Source organism: Lemur catta, chromosome 1 (genome assembly GCF_020740605.2).
Source record: "Lemur catta isolate mLemCat1 chromosome 1, mLemCat1.pri, whole genome shotgun sequence".
Lineage (NCBI taxonomy): Eukaryota > Metazoa > Chordata > Mammalia > Primates > Lemuridae > Lemur > Lemur catta.
In genome coordinates this window covers 171,133,256-171,159,168 of record NC_059128.1, presented here as the reverse complement: position 1 = coordinate 171,159,168, position 25,913 = coordinate 171,133,256, and the positions used below count along the sequence as shown (strand labels likewise).

The 25,913-nt window shown below is 39.1% G+C and overlaps 1 protein-coding gene and 1 non-coding gene across 3 annotated transcripts in view; one reads left to right on the top strand and one right to left on the bottom strand.

Moving 5' to 3' along the window:
- Window positions 1-1,138: 1,138 nt before the first annotated feature.
- PIK3CB (phosphatidylinositol-4,5-bisphosphate 3-kinase catalytic subunit beta) overlaps window positions 1,139-25,913 on the top strand; it is a 138,140-nt gene continuing 113,365 nt past the window's right edge. For both annotated transcript variants that reach the window (XM_045539229.1, XM_045539228.1), the window contains exons 1-2: window positions 1,139-1,179; window positions 4,688-4,792. The gene's annotated coding sequence lies outside the window, so the exon portion shown is untranslated. The remainder of the gene's footprint in view (window positions 1,180-4,687; window positions 4,793-25,913) is intronic.
- LOC123631214 lies at window positions 12,094-12,196 on the bottom strand. The gene has a single exon (XR_006733074.1). It is a non-coding gene; the product is annotated as a U6 spliceosomal RNA (small nuclear RNA).

Below are 25,913 nucleotides of genomic sequence, written 5' to 3'. Positions count from 1 at the left end.
CTGCTAATTTTTCTATTTTTAGTTGTCCCGCTAATTTCTTTCTATTTTTAGTGGAAACAGGGATCTCACTCTTGCTAAGGCTGTTCTCGAACTCCTGACCTCAAATGATCCTCCCGCCTCAGCCTCCCAGAGTGCTAGGATTACAGGTGTGAGCTACCACATCCAGCCCCTTCTTTATTTTATAGTTCAAAATGTTTTAGCTTTGGCCATGGGGAGCTCTTTCAGTTGGCCCTGTGTTCCTTTGACATACCCCTATCATTTTTTGTGTACGTGGATATGTTTGAGTCTGAGTACTTCTTATTTTATGCTACTGCAAAATGTTCAAGGCTTATTTTGTATATTTCTTTCCTCAGTCGTAGGATCAGTTATTTCTCTAAGAAAACTGGTTCTTTTTATTGGAGAACAGTATTAGAAACTAAGATCTGGGCGTTATATGTACTCATTGTTACTGGGGTATCTGCTTCTAGGCCCTCTCAGCTGGCAGACCAAGGAAGTAAGTGTGAATACTAACTGGCATATGTATATGCATAGGTCTATAAATGTTTCTGTCTTTAACCATCTCTATCTATGATAAGCTAAACATGAATTTATACTGTGTTTCTAACTCCAATCCATTCTAGCTTCCTCTTCTTGCTTACCTGTAAACTTCTACTCCAACAATGAGAAACCTGGCTTTTGATTTTCTTAACAGTGTCTTTCACAGAATTTTTTAGTTTTCATAAAGTCCAACTTATCCAGTTTGTCTCATGGATCATGCTTTTTGGTATTGTTTAAAAACTCATAGCCAAACCCAAGATAAACTAGATTTCTCCAAAACATTTTATAGTTTTACATTTACATCAGAGGTAGTTTTTTGAACTTCTTTTAACTGAGATTTTGACTATTGTGAATATGTAATATATTTTTCCCCTCTTTAATTTCTTGGATGGGACATGGATACCATTGATCACAACCAGTTACAGATTTCTTTGTTCTTTCTCTGCTCCCACTGCTTCACTTGACTGTCCTTTTGTTTTACATTATATTATTTTATTTTGTTTATTTATTTATTTTAGAGACAGGATCTCACTCTGTCACCCAGGCTGGAGTGCAGTGGTGCCATCACAGCTCAGTACAAACTTGAACTCCTGGATTCAAGCCATTCTCCTGCCTCAGCCTCCTGAGTACCTGGGACTACAGGTGCGTGCCACAGTGCCCTACTGAGGTTTTTATTTTTTGTAGAGACAGGATCCTGCTGTGTTGCCCAGGTGGGCCTCGAACTCCTGGCCTCAAGTGATTCTCCCACTATGGCCTCCCAAAGTGCTGGGATTACATGCATGAGCCACTGCACCTGGCCTTCACTAGCCTTGACTAGCCTTAAAAAAAAAAAAAAAAAAAGAAGAAGAAGAAGAAAGCAAAGACCATACAGTGAAAAGTCTCCTTTCCACCTATCCCCCACCCACCTAATTTTCATTACCTGTGGCAACCAATGGTTATAAATGCATTTTTCCTGAGTGTTTATATAAGCAAATATATATATATAATATATGTATATACACACATGTATATTTATGCATTCCCCCCACCTTTTAAAAAAATTTTAAGTTAAGAAAAAAATAATTTTTTTTTTTTTTTGGTAAGAGAAGAGGTTGTGCTGTGTTGTCAAGGCCGGAGTACAGTGGCAATCATAGCTCACTGCAGCCTCTAACTCCTGGGTTTCAAGTGATCCTCTTACCTCAGACACCCTAGTAGCTGGGGTTACAGGAGCAAGCCACTGCACCCAGCTTTTTTTTTTTTTTTTTTTTTAAGAAAAATAGGGTGCAGTGGCCAGTACCTTTCTCAGTCTCTGTAGAAATTATTGTTCTGATCTAATTAAGGAAGTTCTGTTTCTTTTTGTAAGCGGAAGAATCCTTTAAAAATGGGAAGATGGACTTCCTAATCCTATTTTTATAAATATTGAGTTTTCTAAAGGCTGCTCAGAAAGAAACTGTAAACTTAAGAATTCTTAAGGAATTGTGTGTCTTATATTTAATGATCAGAGTTTAGCTTATTTTGCAGATTTTGTTCTTAACAGTTGATGAGACTGCAATGAGAATAATAAACATCATTATATCCATTTAGTTTATATTTTATTTTATTTTATTTTGTGTTATTTATTTTTTGAGACAGAGTCTCACTCTGTTGCCTGGGATAGAGTGCTGTGGCATCAGCCTAGCTCACAGCAACCTCAAACTTCTGGGCTTAAGTGATCCTCCTGCCTCAGCCTCCCAAGTAGCTGGGACTGCAGGCATGTGCCATCATGCCCAGCTAATTTTTTTCTATATATTTTTAGTTGTCTGGTTAATTTCTTTCTATTTTTTAGTAGAGACAGGGGGTCTCGCTCTTGCTCAGGCTGTTCTCGAACTCCTGACCTCGAGCGATCCTCCTGCCTCGGCCCACCAGAGTGCTAGGATTACAGGTGTGAGCCACCATGCCCGGCCTGTATCCATTTAGTTTAAAGGCCATAGTTTCAAGGTTTTTTGAATAGGTAACATAACAGATAGATAAAATTGGGAATAGAGTGAAATTTAAGTTCCTTTTAGGGTACACAATGTATAATAATTTCTCTATCCCTCACATAAAAAAAGCTTGTTTCCTAAACATTATGATTCTGTGAGCCTTGTTCTTGGTATGCTAAAGTGAATAACTTTGTATGGTGCCCTGTTTACAAGTTGTGATGTCAATGAAAAATATGTTATGATTTTAATTACTAGAAGTTTTAGGTGACTTACTTTGTTTTATAAAACATAATATTATAGGAGTGGGCAGAAATTGTTTTAATGACTTATTTTCTAAAATAGTCCCATGGCCTTTTCTCTATAAGAGACCAACTGATTTGTCAGGTTATTTCTGTATCTGTTTCCTGATCTAGAAAATTTGGTAACAGTATTAACTATTTGTAAATTATCTAACAGTAATTGAATATTTTGCCAGTGTGATGTGGGCCGCAAGTGAGCTGACCTGACTCTAATCAAAATTCAGACTTTGGGAATGTCAAATTTGTTCTGCTTTCCTGGGTACAGAAACTGCAGAGACTTCCTGAAATTGGAGGCAAGGAACCTCTGCATTTTAGAGCATCATTTTGCAGTTGAGAATAGAGGCCCAGAGATGGAAGCCATCAGCTCTAGGGCGTGAAGGCTGCAGTGGCCTCCCATAAAGTGTACCATAAAGTTTTCTTTCCACACCTGAGACTATTCCAAGAGCTTCTTGTTAGGGTGTGAGCTAGTGCACGTGGGTTTTGAGAAAGATTTCTCCAGACACAAATCAGGATAGAAAGATGAAAAAGTTTATTTTACTTTTCCAGACGGAAAAGGGCCAACGCGGAAATGAAAAATAGGGAGATAATGCTGGTGGAGAGAACCAGGTATATAGGCCTTTTATTTAGGGATTGCAAAGGGGGTGAAGAAGATTTATGGCTATAGCCAAATTAACAGGGTACTGTGAACTGCTGTATCTGCTCCTTTTTTCCTTCTCAGCAGTAGGGAGATAACAGATGATAGAAGCAGCTGCCTTTCCTCTGGAGACAAGCTTATTGATGGTGATTGTGATCCTATCATTGTTTCTGCCCTTGAGATAGAGTTTCAGGCAGGAACTGGGGCCTGAAGTTTATACCCTCCACTGTCCTTTCAGGAACTTTTCAGAAAGGCAGTTTCTGGCAAATGTAAAGAGAAGGATTTATGCTTCCTTTCTGTCTGTTGGACTCTTTTCAGATGTAAAAACTGGCCTGTCAGCCATGGGGGGAGAGAGAGAGAGAGCGAGCGCGCGAGCGAACGCGCGAGAGCGCGAGAGAGAGCACGAGCTCGCAGAGAAAGATCTGATATGATTGATTTTAGCCTTTACGATGAGTTAAATAATTTTTCTGTTATTTCACTATTAAGGCCATCCTTTCACTACCTTTTTGTCTTGGCTAGTATTACACCTTGCTGTAACCTCATCCCAGGACTTTACTGCAAAAAGGTTTCTTTTTTTGGGGGCTAAGTGCTTATTTAGATACCCAGTTAATAAACAAATCTAAATATTTTGGTTGAGCATCAAGGTACTAGGCCAGGTATAATAAGCAAGAGAGACAAATATGTTTGCTATTTCAATAATGTTATTATGTTGGTGTTTACTTGAATTGGGAGGATAGGGGGTCATTCACAGAAATGTAAGGAGGCATTGATTTAAAAACCAATTCAAGTAAAGATAGGAAAGTATGTTTTTCACATTCTAATTTGATAAAATTTCATATATGCAAATATCATAAGCTGAGGATACTTATTTGTGTGCTTTGTCAGGAGTTGCTGGCACTCTCTACCTTAACACCACCTTCCCATCCCTGCCCTTTTTTTTTTTTTTTGGAGACAGGGTCTTGCTCTGTCACCCTGGGTAGAGTGCATTGGCATCATCATAGCTCACTGCAACCTCAAACTCCAGGGCTCAGGTGATTCTCCTGCCTCAGGCTCCCAAGAGGCTGGGACTACAGGGCTAATTTTTCTGTTTTTAGTAGTTACGGAGTCTTGCTGTTGCTCAGCCTGGTCTCGAACTCCTGAACTCAAGAGCTCAACCAATCCTCCCGCCTCGGCCTCCCAGAGTGCTAGGATTACAGGTGTGAGCCACCGTGCGCAGCCTGACTTATTTTAATTTAGCCCCTGTAGATTAATACTTTTGTCTTCAATCTTTTTTGTAGTATATCATCTAATCTGAAAAAGTCTTCCATGAAAACGTCACTTTTAAAACATAAGTAATGCCGTCTGTTTTCCTAAAAGACTGAAATGGGGGCTATCATTTTGAGGTAAGTATCCAATTTTGTATTTTTAATTACTTGTATTATTTTTCCAGAAGTTAACTATATTATAGAAGGAAAATGTGAATATTGGTTAGATTCTAAATATTTTAGTTAATCTGTGAGATGAGGGGGTGGGAGTGGGGTGAGGGAATCCTAGCCCTTGTTTTAAGATAGTCTGATATTTAGGATTATGTTCACCACAGAGCTAAGAACAGCGCTTCATGGAGAGAGGAGGGTCAGGGGTGTTAAAAGGTTTTAGAGAGATTAATTGAGAACTGAAAAAACTTTTTTCAGATTTGGTCTTTAGGAGGTCATTGATGACCTCAGCAGAGGCCATTTTAGGAGGATGTTTATGGCTGAAAAATCACCTTGCAATAGAGTGAAGAGTAGGTGATAAAGTCTGAATATTTTAGGTCTTAATTCAATTTAAATCAATGTGTAATAGCGACTTAGAATGTAGTCATCACTTCCTTAAGCACTGGAGTCATAAGGTGACCATATATCCTGGTTCAAAGACTCTTGTAGATCAATTAATGCCCAGCTTTTTTTTTTTATTTTTTTGAGACAGAGTCTTGCTCTGTTGCCCAGGTGTCAGCCTAGCTCACAGCAACCTCAAACTCCTGGGCTCAAGTGATCCTCCTGCCTCAGCCTCCCGAGTAGCTGGGACTACAGTTGTGCGCCATGATGCCCATGCTAATTTTTTCTATTTTTGTCTGGCTAATTTCTTTCTATTTTTAGTAGAGATGGGGTCTCGGTCTTGCTCAGGCTGGTCACGAACTCCTGACCTCAAGCGATCCTCCCGCCTCAGCCTCCCAGAGTGCTAGGCGAGAGCCACCACACCTGGCCCCCAGCTATTTTTAATGCCCTCTTTTATTCTCAAGTTTACTGGTATGGACAAAAAATAATGTGGTCTACCCTACTTACACTGTTAACAGGACGGACATATTTCCTGCCTGGGTTTGTTTATCTTGTGTGCTAGATATTTTAGCATTAACAAGTAGAATATTTTAGGTAAAAGGGAATGATCTATTAGAGTAGCTTAAATATTGAAGAGAATCATTAATTTTTTGCCCCAAGGAGTTAAAACATTCGAGATCAACAACATGGACAGAAGGCTTAACTTTTACAAAAGAGTAGCAACCTTTCTGCTTAGAAACCAGAGATGGAAGAGAGGGTGAATCAAGCAATTTTTAGGCAAAGAGGAAGAAAACCGCCTTACTTTTTTAATAAAAGGGATTGAGGTTATCTATTAGAAATGTAGTTCATCAGTGCTGGGGTTGGGATCCTAGAATAAGAAAACATTTAGGAAAAACATTGTAGGGTAACTACCAAATTCACAAAATATTTATTGAACATCTGCATTGTGCCAGTCACTCTTTATAGACAAGATCAGTGTTCTCATGAAACTAATCACTAAAGTGAACAAGAAAAATACCAAATTGTAATGTGCTATGAAAAGAATTAAAATAAGGGAGTTGGTAGAGTTAGGAATAACATTGATCGGGTGTCAGACAGATGTGGGTCGGGGAGGGGATGGGTGTATACATACATAATGAATGCAGTGCACACTGTCTAGGGGATGGACACGTTTGAAGCTCTGACTCAGGGGTTGGGGGGCACAGGCAATATATGTAACCTAAACTTTTGTATCCCCATAATATGCTGAAATAAGAATAAAAAAAAAAAAAGAGGTGACATTAGGGTAAGGTGCGAAAGACAAGAATCTAGCCACTTGAAGATGCAGCTAAGTGAAAAGCTCCAGGTGGGAATGAGCTATGGAATGGAGATGAGGAATGGAAAGAATTCATGTGTGCCTGCAACAGGGTGGATGAAGAGCATAGTGTCATGAAATAAGGTTAAAGAAGTAGGCAGGATCAGGCCAGGTAGGGCCCTGTGGCCATGGGAAAGAGTTTAGACTTGAAGTCTTCAGATGTTTCAACCATAAAAGTATCATGATGTGATATATGCTTTAGAGATTCCTCTGGCTGCTTTATTGAAGATGGATTGTATGTGCAAAGTGGAAGCAGAAAGGTCAGTTAAGAGGCTGTTGTAATTGACCAGGCCAGAGATGATGGTGGAAAAACTTAATGTGATTCCAGGATAGAGTAGAAAGGATTACTCAGCAATATAGTAAAGGTCCAGTTTGAGATGAGCTATCATGACATGGCAGGCAGTGTGAATTTAACTAGCATAACCTTTTAGGTGGAAATGAGAAATATGACACTATCTGTGGGATGCAGGCTTGATCAAGAGGATGCATGGAGGGCCTGGAAGCCATAGTTTATTCAGTAAATTTTTTTTGTTTTGGAGATAGGGTCTTTGTTGCCTGGGCCTGAGGGCAGTCAAAGCTCACTGCAGGGCCAGGGGAGGTGGCTCACACCTGTAATCCTAGCACTCTGGGAGGCCGAGGCGGGCGGATTGTTTGAGCTCAGGAGTTCAAAACCAGCCTGAGCAAGAGCGAGATCCCGTCTCTACTAAAAAATAGAAAGAAATTAGCTGGACAACTAAAAATATATAGAAAAAATTAGTCGAGCATGGTGGCGCATGGCTGTAGTCCCAGCTACTGGGGAGGCTGAGGCAGAAGGATTGCTTGAGCCCAGGAGTTTGGGGTTGCTGTGAGCTAGGCTGACGCCATGGCACTCTAGCCAGGGTGACAGAGCGGGACTCTGCCTCAAAAAAAAAAAAAAAAAATAATGCTCACTGCAACCTCAAACTCCTGGGTTCATATGATCCTCCTGCCTCAGCCTTTCAAGTAGCTGGGACTACAGGCACACACCAACATTCCCGGCTAATTTTTTCTATTTTTTTGTGGAGATGGGATCTGGCTGTGTTGCTTAGGCTGGTCTTAAATTCCTGACCTCAAGCGATCCAGCTGCCTTAGCTTCCCAAAGTGCTAAGATTGTAGATGTGAGCCATCACTCCTGGTAAATTCAGTATATAAACAGACACCCTTTTCTTTTCTTTCTTTTTTTTTTTTTTTTTTTTTTGAGACAGCCAGGCCAATCTTTTTTTTTTTGAGACACAGTCTCACTCTGTTGCCTGGGCTAGAGTGCCGTGGTGTCAGCCTCACTCACAGCAACCTCAAACTCCTAGGCTCAAGCGATCCTCCTGCCTCAGCCTCCCAAGTAACTGGGACTACAGGTGTGCACCACCATGCCCAGCTAATTTTTTCTATATATTTTTAGTTGTCCAGCTAATTTCTTTCTATTTTTTTTTTAGCAGAGACGAGGTCTCGCTCTTGCTCAGGCTGGTTTTGAACTTCTGAGCTCAAAGGATCCATCCGCCTCGGCCTCCCAGAGTGCTAGGATTACAGGCATGAGCCACCACGCCCAGCCTAGACGCACTTTTCTTATGGAGTTAATATTCTAATGAGCGTGGGAAAGATACACAGTTGTCCCTTGGTATCTGTGGAGAATTGATTCCAAGACCCCTGAGGATACCAAAGTCCAGGGATGCTCAAGTCCCTGATATAAGATGTCATAGTATTTGCATACTATCTGCATATTTTCTCATATACTTTAAATTATTTCTAGATTACTTATAACAGCCTAATACAATGTAAATACTATCTAAATAATTATTGTATTATTTAGGGTATAATGACAAGAAAAAAGTCAGTAGTTGTTTAGCACAAGTACAACCCCCTCCAAGTATTTTTTTGATCGTAGTTGGTTGGATCCATAGCTGTGGAACCCACAGATAAGGAGGGCTGACTGGATGATATGTTGGGTGGTGATGAGTACTATTTTTAGGGTTTCCACTTTGTTTGTAGTTGTCATTAAGATACAGAAATAAGGCAGGGCGAGGTGGCTCACGCCTGTAATCCTAGCACTCTGGGAGGTTGAGGTGGGAGGATCACTTGAGGTCAGGAATTTGAGACCAGCCTGAGCAAGAGTGAGACCCCATCTCTACTGAAAACAGAAAAAACTAGCTGGTCATAGTGGCATGCATCTGTAGTCCCAGCTACTAGGGAAGCTGAGGCAGAAGGATTGCTTGAGCCCAGGAGTTGAGGTTGTTGTGAGCCAGGCTGACGCTATGGCATTCTAGCCCAGGCGACAGTGAGACTCCGTCTTAAGAAAAAAAAAAAAAGGTACAGAAATATATTAGGGAAAGTACACACACATTGATGGGAAGGGTAGATTTATTATTTTGTAAGGTGTAGTTAAGAAAGCTCTCTGATTAGGTGACATTTGAGCTGACAACTCTAAATGAAGTAAGGGAGTAGGCCACGTAGATATTTTGGATAGGGGAGGTGGAGCATTCTGGACCGAAGGAACTTAAATACAGTGGCTCTGAGGCTGGATTATGTTGGTTGTGTTCTGGGAGTAGCAAGAGGGCCAGTGTGGCTGGAATGGAGTGAGGCAGGAGGTAGTAGGAGCTGACATCAGCATTGTGACGGTGGTAGAGGCTCGAGTCAAGTTGCAGACAATGATCAGGCCTTTGTGTTTTTTTCTGTGTGATGATGGGGATGAAGATCCAGGAGTGAGGATATGGGGGAGTGAAAGGTAAGAATATGGCTGAGAGGTGTAACTTGTGGCAAAGAACCATGACGCCAGGTGTTTGAAGTATCTGAAGGTGGTAAGAGAAGAGGGTATACAATAAAACCGATTTTGAATAGCAGAGGGAAGTAGGAAGAGTAGAGAAAGGTGAGTTGGAGGTACAGAGGGCCTGTAGTTCCTGATGAATGAGTTTTTTAGGATTTGGGTTTTTTAAAAAATTGTGGTAAAATGAACATAATGTGAAATTTACCATTTTAACCATTTTTAAGTGTACAATTCAGTGGCATTAAATACATTACCACTATTCATCTCCAGAATTTTCTCATCATCCCAAACCAAAACTCCATACCCATTAAATAATAACTTCCCATTGCCCCTTCTCTGTAGTCTCTGTCTCTATGAATTTGACTTTTCTACTCTAGGAGCCTTGTATAAGTGGAATCATATAATATTTGTCCTTTTGTTTCTGACTTATTTCACTTGGCATAATGTTTTTATGTGTGTTTTTTAATAGTAGGCATGAATTTTTATCTTCCAGGATAGGACAAGATAATTAAATGAGCTAGATTGGCTTTTTTTTTTTTTTTGAAAGAATACACTTATTAACTTTAAGTTTGGAAATTTTATAAGGAGCTGGGGCAAGTTTCATGTTGGTGTTGACTGATTCACTGCCTGTGTAACTGGAAAATATATTGCTTATTCACATGGATAATAGACCAATAAAAGCCATTAAAGGAAAAAGAAGTGATAGGATTACGGCTGCTAAGGAAAGGTTTTTGAAGCTTTGCATCTTGTTTGCAGTTGTCATTAAGATATGGAAATTTTGAAGGATGATCTTATTGTTTTCAGTATTGTTATAATTAAGCTTTTTCCTTGGTAAATGGTGTGTTTTAACTTGACAAGGTTTACTCTTGAAGCTCCTTATCATTTTACATGAATACTGTAAATAAACAGTGACATGTTTAAACTTGGCCTTCTAGTTTTTACTAGTTCCTCTTCCTCCAGTTCTTTGTCTTTGCCTTGGGGTTCTTTTTTGCTGATATGTATGGATGATTATGCAGTTAGGAAAACCATTCATAAAGATGATATTGTTGAGTACCTACTGTTTCTGGTCCTTTGATAATGTGATGTACTTTTTGCTTTTACTCAGAAAATAACTGGTCAGATTGTCATATAGTTTGCCATAGACAGTGTTAACGGAAAACAACCCAAACTCTGTAAGGAACTTAAAAATATATCTGTGACCATGGCCCAGAGAGCCACGCCCAAGAAGCCTTGAGCTAGTGATCTCACCATGATTGGGTTACGGTTTGGTTTTATGTTAATACATTTCAGGGAGACTGGAATTACATGTGAAGTCATAAGTCAATACATGGACGGCATACATTGGTTTGGTCCTGTAAAAGACAGGACATCTCAAGGGGGACATTACAGATTACAGGTGGGTTTAAAGATTCTTTTTGAGACGGAGTCTCACTCTGTCAACTGGGCTGGAGTGACATGGCATCAGCCTAGCTCACAGCAACCTCACACTCCTGGGCTTAAGCAATCCTACTGCCTCAGCTTCCTGAGTAGCTGGGACTAGAGGCATGCGCCACCATGCCCGGCTAATTTTTTCTATTTTTAGTAGAGAAGGGGGGGGTTCTCACTCTTGCTAAGGCTGATCTTGAACTCCTGACCTCAAGCCATCCTCCTACCTCAGCCTCTGGATTATAGATGTGAGCCACCTGCCCAGGCCTTAAAGATTCTTTGATTCGTAATTGGTTAAAGAAATGAAGCTTTGTCTAAATGCTTGGAATGTTTTAAGATGAGGAAGTCTGTTAATCAGAGACTGGCCAAGGGACATGTACCCAGACTCAAGTCATCTGTTAAGTAAATTGATGACCTACAGGTGTGGTTTAAGCGTGTTTTTTTTTTTTTTTTTCCCCCTGAGCTAGGAAAAACCTGGGGATTAAGCTTGTTAATGAGTTACAAAGGATATCTCCAAGAAGGGAGGGGGGCCTGAGGAGGCCTGTCAACCTTACTTCGCAGGGCCAGCTACTCAGCTTTAGGGTATTTCTGGGGTCCCCTTAGCCAAGAGGAGGTCCATTTAGTCAGCTGTGGGGGCTTAAGATTTTACTTTAGTTCATAACAATAAGGAGAATTGTGAAAGAAATTCTGGCTCTTTGCATCGCATGACCTTTGAAAACTGTTTTCTTTGCTACAAGCATCTCAGCCTTTTGACTGCCACATGATAGAGGAAGTAATACATAAAGGGCAGTATAAATGACTGCCTTGTTGATGTCAATACAGTTTTTCAATATAAGAGCATGTTAAATAGTCACATATGTTGTTAAATATAGTTTTGTTTACATGGAGGGTTACTAATTTTATGCATAATACATAGAGTACCTTTTAAGTGTAATTTTATGAAATTTATAATATTTAAAATTTAATTAGAAAAACATTTATGTTATTTTCAAAAAGGATCCAGATATTCTATGTATTTATTTGTCTGTTTGTTTGAGACAGGGTCTTGCTCTGTCGCCCCAGCTAGAGTGCAGTGGTGCGTTTATCATAGTTCACTGCAATCTCAAACTCCTGGGCTCAAGCAATCCTCCTGCCTCAGCCTCCTGAATAGTTGGGACTATGGAAGCATGCCACCATACCTGGATAATTTTTCTGTTTTTTGCAGAGATGAGGTCTCAGTCATGATCAGGCTGATCTCGAACTCCTGACCTCAAATGATCCTCCTGCTTTAGCCTTCTAGAAGTGCTAGGATTATAGGTGTGAGCCACCGTGCCCAGCCAAATTTTCTTTTTCTTTTTTAAAAATATGGAATGCTTCACGAATTTTCATGTCATCCTTGTACCAGAACCATGCTAATCTCTGTATTATGCCAATTTTAATATTGTTCCAATTTTAATATAGGTGCTGCTGAAGCAAGTACAGGATCTAAATTTTTTATTCAAAGTTTTAAGGATTATTAATGAGTGGAGGTTATTATATATAGCTCATGACTACAAATCGGTCATTTTTGTGAGAAAAGATTTTAAAGCAATCCTTGAAGCCGTCTTTCTGCTTTCTCCTGCACACCCAAGGGAGACTTGTTTCTTTAAAACTGTGAAGGGGCCTGGGAAAAATGAATGAGCACCAGCCTGATTTTAATCTTGGTTTTTTTTGAGACAGGGTCTCCCAGGGTAGCATACAGTGGTATATCATCATAGCTCACTGCAACCTCAAATACCTGGGCTCAGGGAATCTTCTGCTGCAGCCTCCTGAGTAGCTGGGACTATAGGCACATGCCACCATGCCTAGCTAATTTTTCTATTTTTTGTAGAGATAGAGTCTGCTATGTTGCTCAGGCTGTTCTTGAACTCTTGGCCTCTGATTTTAAACTTTAATCTTTATTTTCTACTGGTAGCTTAGCTCTGTAATGTGTTTATTTATTCATCACTTACCAAATAGTTACCGAGGGCCTGTTGTGTATCAGGCACTGTGTGGAACACAAAGATGAAAGGGCCAGTTCCTGTCATTCAGGAACTTACTATATAGATATCATCAAGGGTGTCATGAACAGAGTTTAGCAAGATCACAAATCCTTGGGGTAGCTGCTAATGTTTATTTCCTCCTAGAATCTGGAGATAAAGGCAAAATTCTTAAGTGGTGGGGACATGAAGATGATCGGAATTCTTAGGTTTGAACAGTACTAGAAGAGGAGCAGCTGCAAGTGACAGAAATCTGGAGCTTGGTTTTGGTTACCACCAACACTGAGGTTATAGGCTTAGTGGAATGGGAAATGGGTTCCCATCAAATGTGTTCTTCATGTCAGGTGCTGCCTACGGCCTTACATATGTTGTTGCTATTAATTCATTTTTTAAATAGTATGAAATTTAGGAACATACAGAAAAGCACACGAAAACTGACATTTATAATTTAAAAAACAGTTAAAAAAAACAAACTTGTGTGTAACAGCCAGGCCAATCTTTTTTTTTTTTTGAGACAGAGTCTCACTCTGGTGCCTGGGCTGGAGTGCTGTGGCGTCAGCCTAGCTCACAGCAACCTCAAACTCCTGGGCTCAAGTGATCCTACTACCTCAGCCTCCCGAGTAGCTGGGACTGCAGGCATATGCCACCATGCCCGGCTAATTTTTCTATATATATTTTAGCTGTCCATATAATTTCTTTCTATTTTTAGTAGAGACGGGGTCTCGCTCTTGCTCAGGCTGGTCTGGAACTCCTGAGCTCAAACAATTTGCCTGCCTCAGCCTCCCAGAGTGCTAGGATTACAGGCGTGAGCTACCATGCCCAGCCAAGGCCAATCTTATTTATCTACCTTTATCATATCTTCCTCCCTCTCTCCAAGAAACATTTTGCTAAATTTTGTGTTATTTTCTTTTTTAAAAAATAACTTTACCACCTGTGTTTGTATTTCTGAACAATGTTTAACTTTGTGATTTAATCTAATCATATATAGTCTCTTTGCTTCTCAATATTGTTCGTAAGGTTCATTAATATTAATAGTATGTAGCTACATTTTATTAGTTTTTTCTATTGTAAAATATTCAGTATAATTATTTATCTATTTTATGAATGTACATTTAGGTTGCGCCTAGCTTTTGGTTATTATGAAAAATTCCACCCTAAATGTTCATGTACATGTCATATCCTCAAATAAGTGTTTTCCTAGAATATTATATCTCATAATGGAATTTTTGATGCCAAACTGTTTTTGGAAGGAGTTAAATCACTTTTTTCTCCCACCGGCAGTGACCTATGAAATGGCATCTCAGTGTGGTTTTAATTTACATTTCCTCGATGACTACTGAGATTGAACATTTTCCTCCATATATTTGTGGGTTATTTGGGCTTCTAGGAAATGTCTGTTTAATTATTTTGCCCATTTTACTGTTGAGTTTATGTTCTTTATATATTCATTTTCACACTGCAACTTATAAAAATTGTTTGTTATTTATGTGTTTGTTTATTTATTTGAGATAAGGTCTTGCCCTGTTACCAGGCTGGAGTGCAAATGGCATGATCATAGCCATAGTGTTGGGATTATAGGTGTGAGCCATGGTGCCCACTGCACCATGCCTATTTGGTCGGTTTTCCTTTTTTTTTTCCATCTACTTAACCACTCTTCTTTGGGTCTCTTTTTGTTCTTTTGCACCAGGAGCAACACCTAATTATGACCTAGAAGGATCTGGATCCAGCCAAGACTCTCTATTACTATTCAGCCTTTGTTTTCTGCCTCTTTATGTTCTTAATGTCTTCTTTGAATTCATGAAATGCTTAAGCTTCTCAGGTCTTTGCATATGTTCTTTCTTTGTGGCCTAGTTAATTTCCTCTCTTCCTTCAAGTCTCTTAAAATATCACCATTTTGGCTTTACCTGCCTCAAATTTATATACTTGGTGCCTCTACAATTGTTTGTGAAAATATAATCTAGTCAGAAAATGCTAAGAGGAGAAAGAGCTGTCAGTGTGTTAATTTCTACCAGGGAATTCTAAAATACATTGTGCCAAGTAATGCATAAGGATGAAAGCTGTTGAATTTCAGTAGAAGTGAATAATTTTCTGGTGCCGTAATGGTAGTCTCATCAGTTTTACCCTCCACTTCTCTTCACAATTTTTTTTGGATGAGAAGGGTGATAAGGAAAATGCAGTGATGGTGGACTACTTTTACTGAGGAAAGATGTGTGGGTTTTGATCATGGCCTTGCAGCTACCTAGACTATGTGTTTAACTAAATGTAATAGTAAAGCCTAAGTTTCTATAACAGAATGAAAATGAATAATAGTTCAAACACAATAGACATTTATTTCTCACTCATGGAACAGTTAAGGTGGATGGTCCTCTTTGGTGGGTGGTTCTCTTCCAAGTGGTTTCTTCCATCTTGTGACTGTCATCTTCTATGACCAGTGGTGTAACAGAGTAGTCACCCGTCCTCCCATAGATACGGAAGGGAAATATTGAGAGTGGGAAGAGGAAAGAGGAGGTATAAGTAGCACACGAACTTTCTTAAAAGCCTTGCCCTGGAGTGGCCCAGGTCTTTTCCACTCAACATTCCATTGGAGAGAACTTAGTACATGGCTACTTCTAACTGCACAGGAAATTGGAATGTGTAGTCTGCCAAGTACCCAGCCACAATACCATAACTGGAAAAAGAAAAGCCATTTTGCCGGGGTTGGTGGCTCATGCCTGTAATCCTAGCACTCTGGGAGGCCGAGGTGGGAGGATTGCTTGAGGTTCGGAGTTCCAAGACCAGCCCGAGCAAGAGCAAGACCCCCACCTCTACTAAAAACAGAAAAAATTAGCCGGGTGTGGTGGCATGCACCTGTAGTCCCAGTTACTCAGGAGGCTGAGGCAGGAGGATCGCTTGAGCTCAAGAGTTTGATGTTGCAGTGAGGTATGATGATGTCACTGCACTTTACCAAAGGTTTGGCAGAGCAAGAGTGTCTCAAAAAAAAAAAGCAGTCTTTGTCATAGTGACCTTTGTATAGTCATCTTATTTTTGTAGGTCTCAGTTTCTAAGGTATAAGATAAGGGATGTATACTGGGAAGATTTATAACACACATGCTCTTCTTCCTTAGTGATCAAAGTTAAAAGACACAAAGTGTTTCCATTGTTTCTCTATTTACCTTGGTTCAACTTCAGTTTTAAGGCGCTAAAAGTAGTTTTAATCATTGTCTGCTCTGTAGCTTTACTCAGGTCCTGGGTACAAACTCCCTCATGGTCTTACAGCAGCAAATGGAAGCTTATTATGTGAGATGAAATAAATCTGAGGTTATGTGCCAGTACCGAGTCGTAGGCAAATGTGTTACTATGGTATTAGTTGCTTTTAGAATATTTAATGAAGAACTTGTTTAAATATTCTACATTTTCTTTGGAAAATATAAGAATTTTAAATATATTTAAAAACATCTAATTAGGCCGGGCGCGGTGGCTCACGCCTGTAATCCTAGCTCTGGGAGGCCGAGGCGAGTGGATCGCTCGAGGTCAGGAGTTCGAGACCAGCCTGAGCAAGAGTGAGACCTCGTCTCTACTAAAAATAGAAAGAAATTATCTGGCCAACTAAAAATATATATACAAAAAAATTAGCCGGGCATGGTGGCTCATGCCTGTAGTCCCAGCTACTCGGGAGGCTGAGGCAGTAGGATCACTTAAGCCCAGGAGTTTGAGGTTGCTGTGAGCTAGGCTGATGCCACGGCACTCACTCTAGCCCGGGTAACAAAGTGAGACTCTGTCTCAAAAAAAAAAAAAAAAAAAAAAAAAAAAAAAAAAAAAAAAACATCTAATTAAGAAAATTGGCATCAGTTTATTTATAAATTTGTATGGTGTTAGCAATTATGAGTTCAAGGAAATTGTCTTGATGGCTTTTGTAATTGAAGTTTGATATAGACCAAAGTTGGGTAATGGAAGTTTCATTTTTATATGGAGACATAGTTTTAAGAACTCATTTAATCTATACTGCCTTTTTCTTTGAAAATGATAGCAACATTAAAGATTAAAGCAATTTAATTTTAGTTTTTTAATTCCTACAAAACAATAATTATAATTTTAGTTTTATAAGTTCTCAATTCCATTTAAATTTCAGTAGAATTTTGATTCTGATTTCAGCAATAAACTTGTTTGCTGATGATATGCTGAAGCTATGTGTATATTAAAAGAAAATGTTTCTTATAAGAAATGTCTTGAGTTTACAGATTTATATACATAAAGAATTATTATATATTATATATATACATAAAGAAGTGTGTGTGTATCTATATATCTATATCTATATTTATATCTATGTCTATATATATGTTTTTAAGATACAATGAATTAACTCCTGGCTAAAGTAGTTGCATATTTGATCTCAATCTAATAGGTCTGCTGCACTTATCTTTTGCTGTAACAAACCATCCCAAAACTTAGTGGTGTAAAACAACAATCTTGTTTTGCTCTGTGGTCAGGAGTTTGGATGGGGCACAGCAGGGTCACCTTTTCTTTGGCCTAGGTGTCGAAATTTGAATTCTGAGGGATGGAGTTAGAGAAGGCTTCTTCACTCAGAAGTCTGGCTCTTGGTGTTGGCTGTCAGCTGGGGTTGGTCTTTTGACCTACTCATGGCCTCTCCAGGAGTCCTATGCTTTCTTTCTTACTGCATGGTGGCTACCTTCTAAGAGTGAGCATCTCACAAGCAGGTGTCTTAAGAGAGAGCAAATGGATGCTGTAGCTTCTTAAACCTGGGTGTGGAAATTGATAGAGCATTACCTCTGCTGTATTCAATTGGTCAAGCCTTAACAGAGCCTAGATTCAAGGAGAGAGAATGTGCTCCTTAGCTCTCTATGTGAGGAATATAAAAGAATTTGGGGACCATGTTTTAAAATCACCGCAGGTCATGATAACAGAGCTCTTTATCATATAATTACATGTCTTTTTGAGCTAGTTTTCAATACTCTGTTAGATTATTTAGATTCTTAAAGCTTCCTGTCATTGCTAATGTTTTATCCAATACATTTTAATCCCTTGAGAGTATTCTCACAATTTCCAGATAGTGTCAGTTTTAGAAGTGAAAAGTAAAGTCAAATGGACATCTAATAATCACTATTACTTAAAAAAAAAAAAATCAAGAACAAGTATAGGTTTGTTTTAGTAGCTACATTCTATCAGGAGATATATTTTATGATAAATTATTTTGGTATTTTAATACTGGTGAAATGGATACTAATGTCCTTTCCAGCTTTTTGTTCTTAGTCAAAAATTCACTTGTGAAAGTAAGCAATGTGGGTGGTATAAATTAGTAAAATGAAAACCTTACTCCCCAACAAAGCAACATTTGAAATGGTATATTAAGAATTAAGAGGAGGCCGGGTGTGGTGGCTCACGCCTGTAATCCTAGCCCTCTGGGAGGCCAAGGCAGGTGGATCGCTCGAGGTCAGGAGTTCGAGACCAGCCTGAGCGAGACCCCGTCTCTACTAAAAATAGAAAGAAATTAGCTGGCCAACTAAAAATATATATAGAAAAAAATTAGCCGGGCATGGTGGCGCATGCCTGTAGTCCCAGCTACTCGGGAGGCTGAGGCAGTAGGATCGCTTAAGCCCAGGAGTTTGAGGTTGCTGTGAGCTAGGCTGATGCCATGGCACTCACTCTAGCCCGGGCAACAAAGCGAGACTCTGTCTCAAAAAAAAAAAAAAAAAAAAAAAGAATTAAGAGGGGAGTAAAAAATTAATCTGTATTTGGATGTGTGTGTGTGGTGAGGGTGTGTTTGATGAAAGGTGTGTGTGGTATGTGTGCATGTGGTGTGTGTGGAGGGTGTGTGTGGTGTAAAAAAATTAATCTGTGTTTAACAGAATGCTATGTTTGAGGTTTTTGAAACTAAATATCAATTATAGAGAAATGTTATAAATTGAATATAGTACAGTATCCAAAAGCTGAATTTAAAGCATAAACAGAAGAAGATTTCAGATTTTTTGGGCTCTTAGACATAGTGACATGATTAATTGTTATACTCCAAACCATGTAACTTTCAGTACTCATTCCATGTGCACAGGTTGTAGACTGGGGCAGTGATGCAATGAGGGAGTTTCATAACAGCGATACTGTAGTGCTGCCTCAACTTTATAGGTGAGGTATCCTAATCCTCACACACTGCCATCCCACACCCTTGTGAAATTCAGGCAAGTACTTTCCTCTCCCAGTATTCCATCCTCATCTCTTGTGGTTGAGGCTCTGGGAAATTGAAGTAGAAAACACTGCAACCAGTCATGGTAAGCCTTTGTTGTCTTTCCCTGTGTATTATTCCCCTCAATAGTAAAAGAATCAGCACCATCTGAACAAAACAGAACAGACATGCCTCCCACTTGTCTCTCTCAGGAGACTTAAGTACTCTGGTACAGGCTGGGATGCAGACTGCGCCATGTTTTATTTTTGTAATCCCCTCATCCCCCAATCAAGTGTGTGATACGGTATCTTAAACAGAATGAGTGCTTACTAAATATTCGTTAACTTGAAGTCCAGGAATTTCTCCTTCATTGTCCCTCTGCAATTCCCTCTCTTCTTGCTCAAGGCCTAACACTGAGATAATACTGTCAGCCTGCCTCCCCTAGCTTACTGTGTCCTCTAGAGAGAATAGGCAGTGAAAGAAGACTTGGCACCAAGGACAGATACCTCTTCAATTTTTTTTTTTAGCTCTCCTTCCCTCTTTAATGTCAGTAGTAAGAGAGAAATGAAAGCTACACACAGAAGCATTTTGTCATTCATGGCTGGATAGCTTAGGAGGAAAATTGGTCTCCAAGGAAAAGGTTTAAAACAAATGATAAATACTTACACATACCAAACTTAAATCAGTGTGCAAAGGAGTAATCCTGAAATGGCTTGGGGGAAATGCCAGCCTTTATAGGATGCTCGTTTAATTTTTATGTATTAAAACTTATTTTCAATATGACAGCAGACAGAAATAACTAAAAGGTTCAGAGCCTTGAGTAGTGCTTTTTATACAGCTGTAAGCTATTTAAAATTCTTCTCGTGTTACTGTTTGCCATCCAGATGGCTTTCTGGCACTGGTTCAGTTCCTAGATGTGAAGGCTATTGGTTAGTTACTCACCAGCAACACCGCACACTTTTACAATTTGGCTCATGACTCACTCTCACTGCAGTTACATGTGGGTATCCTTTGCTACACAGTCATTCCTGATTGTCATCATGTTAGTTGTAAACAAGAACCAGTATTGATTGGATACCATTTCTGGAAGGAAGATTTGTTGACGTTCAAAAGCACATACCCCAGTTTGTCCGTTGGACCCATCACCACTGATGTGAGACACAGAAGCAGTCATCCAGACAATGGGACTTTTGTCTAAAGTATGTGTTTGGATGATAGGTGTAAAAATGTATCCAGTTAGCTGGAATTATTTGGATATTTGCTTCAGTCCTATACTGTTACCGAAAATTATTAAAAAACAAAAAAGAGCTTACCGAATAAGTCAGATTGGAGGTGGGAGGTTAGGGAGAGGGAAGGAGTTGGTGCTCTCTGCGAGCGATTTCCAAGCAGTCTCCTGAGATGCTAGCAGTGTTTTATTTCTTGACCTGGACAGTGGTTTGCTTTGCAGTAGGTGTTTGCTTTCCAGTAATTCACTGAACTGTATAGGTGCATGTTGGGTATTTTTTGTTTTAATTCACTGAACTGTATAGGTGCATGTTGGGTATTTTTTGTTTATGTATTTTTTTAAACAAAAATGTTTAAAGTCAAGGCAAGGTGGCTCAGGCCTGTAATTCTAGCATTTTGTGGGGCTGGGGCGGGAGGATTGCTTGAGGCCAGCAGTTCGAGACCAGCCTGAGCAACATAGGAAGCCCTGTCTCTACAAAAAAATACGAAAAATTAGCTGGGAATGGTGGCATGCACCTGTAGTCGGAGCTACTCAGGAGGCTGAGGCAGGGTGATCACTTGTGCCTAGGAGTTTGAGGTTGCAGTGAGCTGCGATGATGCTGCAATACTCTAACCTGGGCAACAGAGCAAGGTGCTATCTCAAAAACAAAACAAAACAAAAGTTTAAAAACAGAAAGTACTTTCCTATTATCTAGGGGAAATTCCTGTAGGTGTATCTACAAAGGCTAAAGAAAATCTCTCTTTCGTTCTTTCTCTATGTGTATGTACATATTTTAAATTTTTTTATTTTAAATTATTATAGGTACATAATAGTTGTGTGTGTGTATATGTATATATTTTTGAGATAGTATCTTGTTTTGTTGCCTAAGTGCACTGGTGCCATCATAGCTCACTGCAGCCTTGAATTTCTGTGCTCAAGCAATCCTCCCACCTCAGCCTCCCAAGTACTTAGGACTACAGGTGCGTGCCACTATGCCTGGCTAATTTTTAAATTTTTTTTATAGAGACAGGGGTGCCCAGGCTAGTCTTTAACTTCTGGCCTCAAGTGATCCTCCTGCCTTAGCCTCCCAAAGTGCTGGGATTACAGGCGTGAGTCACCCTGCCTGGCCGTCAAGAAGGTCTCTGTATTATATACTAGATATTAGTAGTAAGTCTTTGTCCTATTAATTTTAGCTATATAGGGAAATAATCATTTTTATCCCAAAACATGATTATTGTCAACCATTGATTGAAATAGGCTTAACAATTAGTGACACATGCTTTTTCCCAAATCCTATTCATTTGGGCTTCAGGAAGGGAGTGCTGAGAGAAGACAGTGGGGATGAAATATATCTTTTTTGGAAATATATATTCATTTGGAATAATTTATTACTTGTTGACATTAGAGTATCTATGATTTAACATTTAGATTAAAAAAGAATAAGATAAACTAAACTTAAAACTAGAATTCTGAAAAGATTTATTAGCATTACTTAGTAAAAAGTTAAATATTTGAAGCAAGACTATTTAAATAATTTTATTTTTTATTTTTTAGAGACAGAGTCTTGCTCTGTCACCCAGGCTGGAATACAATGGTGCAGTCATAGCTCACTGCAAGCTTGAACTCCTGGGCTCAAGTGATCCTCCTCCCTCAGCCTCTTGAGCAGCTGGTACTGCAGGCGTGGGACACTATGCCAGGCTAATTCTTTTTTCAATAGAGATGGGGTTTCACTATGTTGCCCAGGCTAACCTTAAACTCCTGGGCTCAAGGGGTCAGCTACTGCCTGGGCCTCCCAAAGTGCTGGGATTACAGGTGTGAGCTACCACACATGGACCATTTAAATAATTTTAAATGGAGTATCTTAAAGTGGCTAGTTGTATATTTTGAAATAAGAAAGAAAAAAATCTGATATTTGGCATTATAAAAGAAAAAATTTTAAAAATGAAATAGTAATATGACTTTTCTTTTTCAATTTTATTTATTTTAATTATTTTTAGAGACAGGGTCTCACTCTGACATCTAGGCTGGAGTACAGTGGTGCAATCACAGCTCACTGCAGACTTGAACTCCTGGGCTGAAGCAATCCTGCTGCTTCAGTCTCCTGAGTATCTGGGACTACAGGCATGTCACAGCATGCCTGGCTAATTTTTAAATTTTTTTGTAGAGATGAGGTCTCGATATGTTGCCCAGGCTAGTCTAGAACTCCTGGCCTCAAGTGATCCTCCTTCCTGGGCCTCCCAAAGTGCTGGGAGATTTTGTTTTCTATACCCTTTGTGGGAGAATTCTTAACATTCTTTAGACCTGAGAATCTACTAAATTAGAATTTTCTCTGCTGGGCACTGGCTCATACCTGTAATCCTAGCAGGCTTGGAGGCTGAGGTGCAAGGATTGCTTGAGCTCAGGAGTTCAAGACCAGCCTGAGCAAGAGCGAGACCCCGCCTCTATTAAAAGTAGAAAAATTAGCTGGGCATCATGGCCCTTGCCTGTAATCCAAGCTACTGGGGAGGCTGAGGCAGGAGGATCACTTGAGCCCAGGTGTTTGAGGTTGCAGTGAGTTATGAGGACACCCCTGTACTCTACCAAGGGCAACAGAGTGAGACTGTCTCAAAAAAAAAAAATTTTTTTTTATTAGCTTTTATAGTCTGATGAAATAATACCAATAATGATCCTCCTCCCCATTGGAGTACCAGTGTTTTTTATGGATTATATATCTAAATTCTCTTTATACTTTTATCTGACAATAATGATTTTTAAAAATTTGTTGAGAAGGTGAATTATTTAAAATTCTCTAATGCCTTTTAAGTAAGCAATGCTAATTTATGTAGTTTATTTGTTATTCAGTCAGTGATATTCATGGAAGGAGCAAGAAAAATACTAGGGTAAAAAGTATGAATTATAGAGCACCCTGTGGTCAGATGTTCCCATGGATTTTGAGATTCACTGCATTTCTGAACCTGTCACAAAGCATATATGCTACTACTGAGATTCTGCTGCTCTGGGTGATCTTCAAGATATAATCTACAGTGAAAACCATCTAGGAATCTCTTTGTAGATGAACTGGGTTGGTATCCTCAGACCATAGAGAAATTACAGGCCCCTGGAGTTAGTGTTAATTCAAGTAATTTTGGAGAGGCCTAAATCTCTATCACATAAAATACTCACTAGAGAAAGACAACTTACTAATTAGAAGTGAAAAACATTGATTCTTCAGAGCTGGAACAGTTAATTAAGTAGAAATACAGATTTCAGTAAGTATGAAAAAGTTTTATAAATAATCAGTAGTGCAAATCAAATCACAAGAACCTTTTTGCCTTTGGTGATTTAACAAGATTAAACAGCTCTTACACAGCTCTATTAATGAGTACTGTAGTGGGAACACCTATTGGTACAACCTTTCTGGAAAGCTCCTTTCTAGGAAGTTTGGCAAGCTGTATAAATAACCTGAAAGAAATTTATACCGGTGATTCTAAACCCTGTTGGACTCAAACCTCTTTTAGTGGCATGTTTTTTTAAATACTTGCTTTACTATATTGAAATGAAACTTACAGATAGTGTAATCCACCTTACACATACAGTAAAATATATTGTTCTAACTGTAATCTAAAGGAAGGTCATTTGTTATTAAAATATTATGCATCTCAATTATGTAAATACTCAGGCACAATTGTAATAAAACATAGTCAACTGTTTACACCTATCACATAAAATCCTCAATAGAGGATTGTTTAGATCACTGTTGACTACATTGACTGCAAGTACAGACTGGCAGGAGTGTGTGTTGACAAGTCAGATTTCATGAGTACATATTGGTGCCACTTTTGATTCTATATCATGGCTCACAGAGTAACAAACTAAATGGAAAATCTTTACTCCTATTGCATGACTTTTCATTCATAAAAAGAACAAAAAAAATCACTGAGCACTTTTCCCTGAGATAGGTACTATATGATAGGCACCCCATAAAGCAACATTTCTGCTAATATATATATATATATATATATTTTTTTTTTTTTTTTGAAGCAGAGTCTTGCTTTGTTGCCCAGGCTAGAGTGAGTGCCGTGGCATCAACCTAGCTCACAGCAACCTCAAATTCCCGAGTTCAAGTGATCCTCCTGCCTCAGCCTCCCGAGTAGCTGGGACTACAGGCATGCACCACCATGCCTGGCTAATATTTTTTCTATATATTTTTAGTTGTCCAGATAATTTCTTTCTATTTTTTTGGTAGAGACAGGGGTCTCGCTCTTGCTCAGGCTTGTCTCGAACTCCTGTCATCGAATGATCCTCCCACCTCAGCCTCCCAGAGTGCTAGGATTACAGGCGTGAGCCACTGTGCCTGGCCCATTTCTGCTAATACATACACAAGTGATATGAATTGCGTTGTCGCATGCCATTTATATTATGCAGTGTTCATTATTATAATTTGATAAAGGAATTTTGTAGTAACTTATTCTGTTTTCTTTCTGAGCATTGCTGTTAACTTTATCTTAGGTTTTGGAAACTTTTTAGCAGTTGTGTAAACTGTATTTGTTTTTGCCACAAGGAATGTAATTGTGAATTATGCTTCTCTAATTTTGGTCTCCTCTTTGAACTTCTTTTGAGCCATAAATGAATGATGCAAGGCAATAGTAACAGTAAAAATAAATTTAATGAGTAAACTCTATAGCAGAAATGAAGTAAAAATACATTTGCTACTTCTCACAGCATCACTTTAACTGAGAAATTAAACAATATAGCTCTGGTAGCACAGAACTATTTTGTGGGATTTCTGTTGAAACTATATTTAATTTGGGGAAGTTCACCTGAGCAAACCACCTAATAACAGGTCATTGGAGAACATCTTGTATGAAACACTGCTCTAATTCCTTTCACACTTAGCAATCAGGGCTGATGGTTGTATGCTGTGAATAAAAGGCATGACTCTTCCTTTCATGGGATAGAGATAGATCTTATTAATATTAATTTCCCCAGCTACATTAATGTTAGTCCTTATTTATTGAGTGCTTTTTAAATGTCAAATGCTATGCAAGGTGCTTTTCTGTATGTACTATTTCATTTAATCCGTACACTAACTCTGCAAGGTGGATATTACTATTCTTTTTTTTTCATATTCTTCATTCATATTCTTTTTTCATTAGGAAACTGGAGCTCAGACAGATTAAGTAATTAGGTCATACAGTCCAACCGGTATAACAACTAGCTTTACAAAATATGTAGCTGAAACCATATTATCGAAGGAACCTCATAGTGTTTTAAAAAATGAAATCTCTGAAGATCTGGTCCAATATTGACGAACCTTATACCAGATTAAAAAGAGGTAATAATAGAATGAAAGTTAAATACTTAAAGACTATTTTATAAAGTTAGGCTGGGGCCAGGCGCGGTGGCTCATGCCTGTAATCCCAGCACTCTGGGAGGCCGAGGTGGGTGGATTGTTTGAGCTCAGGAGTTTGAGACCAGCCTGAGCAAGAGGGAGACCCCGTTTCTACTAAAAATAGAAAGAAATTAGCTGGACAACTAAAAATATGTACAAAAAAATTAGCCGGGCATGGTGCCACATGCCTGTAGTCCCAGCTACTCGGGAGGCTGAGGCAGGATTGCTTGAGCCCAGGAGTTTGAGGTTGCTGTGAGCTAGGCTGACGCCACAGCACTCTAGTTGGGGCAACAAAGTGAGACTCTGTCTCAAAAAAAAAAAAAAAAAAAGTAAGACTGAATTTTAACCATTTATAATTAGAACAGAGTGAAGAGCCAAGTACAATAGTGCGTGCTTGTAGTCCCAGCTACTGGGGAGCCTGAGGCAGGA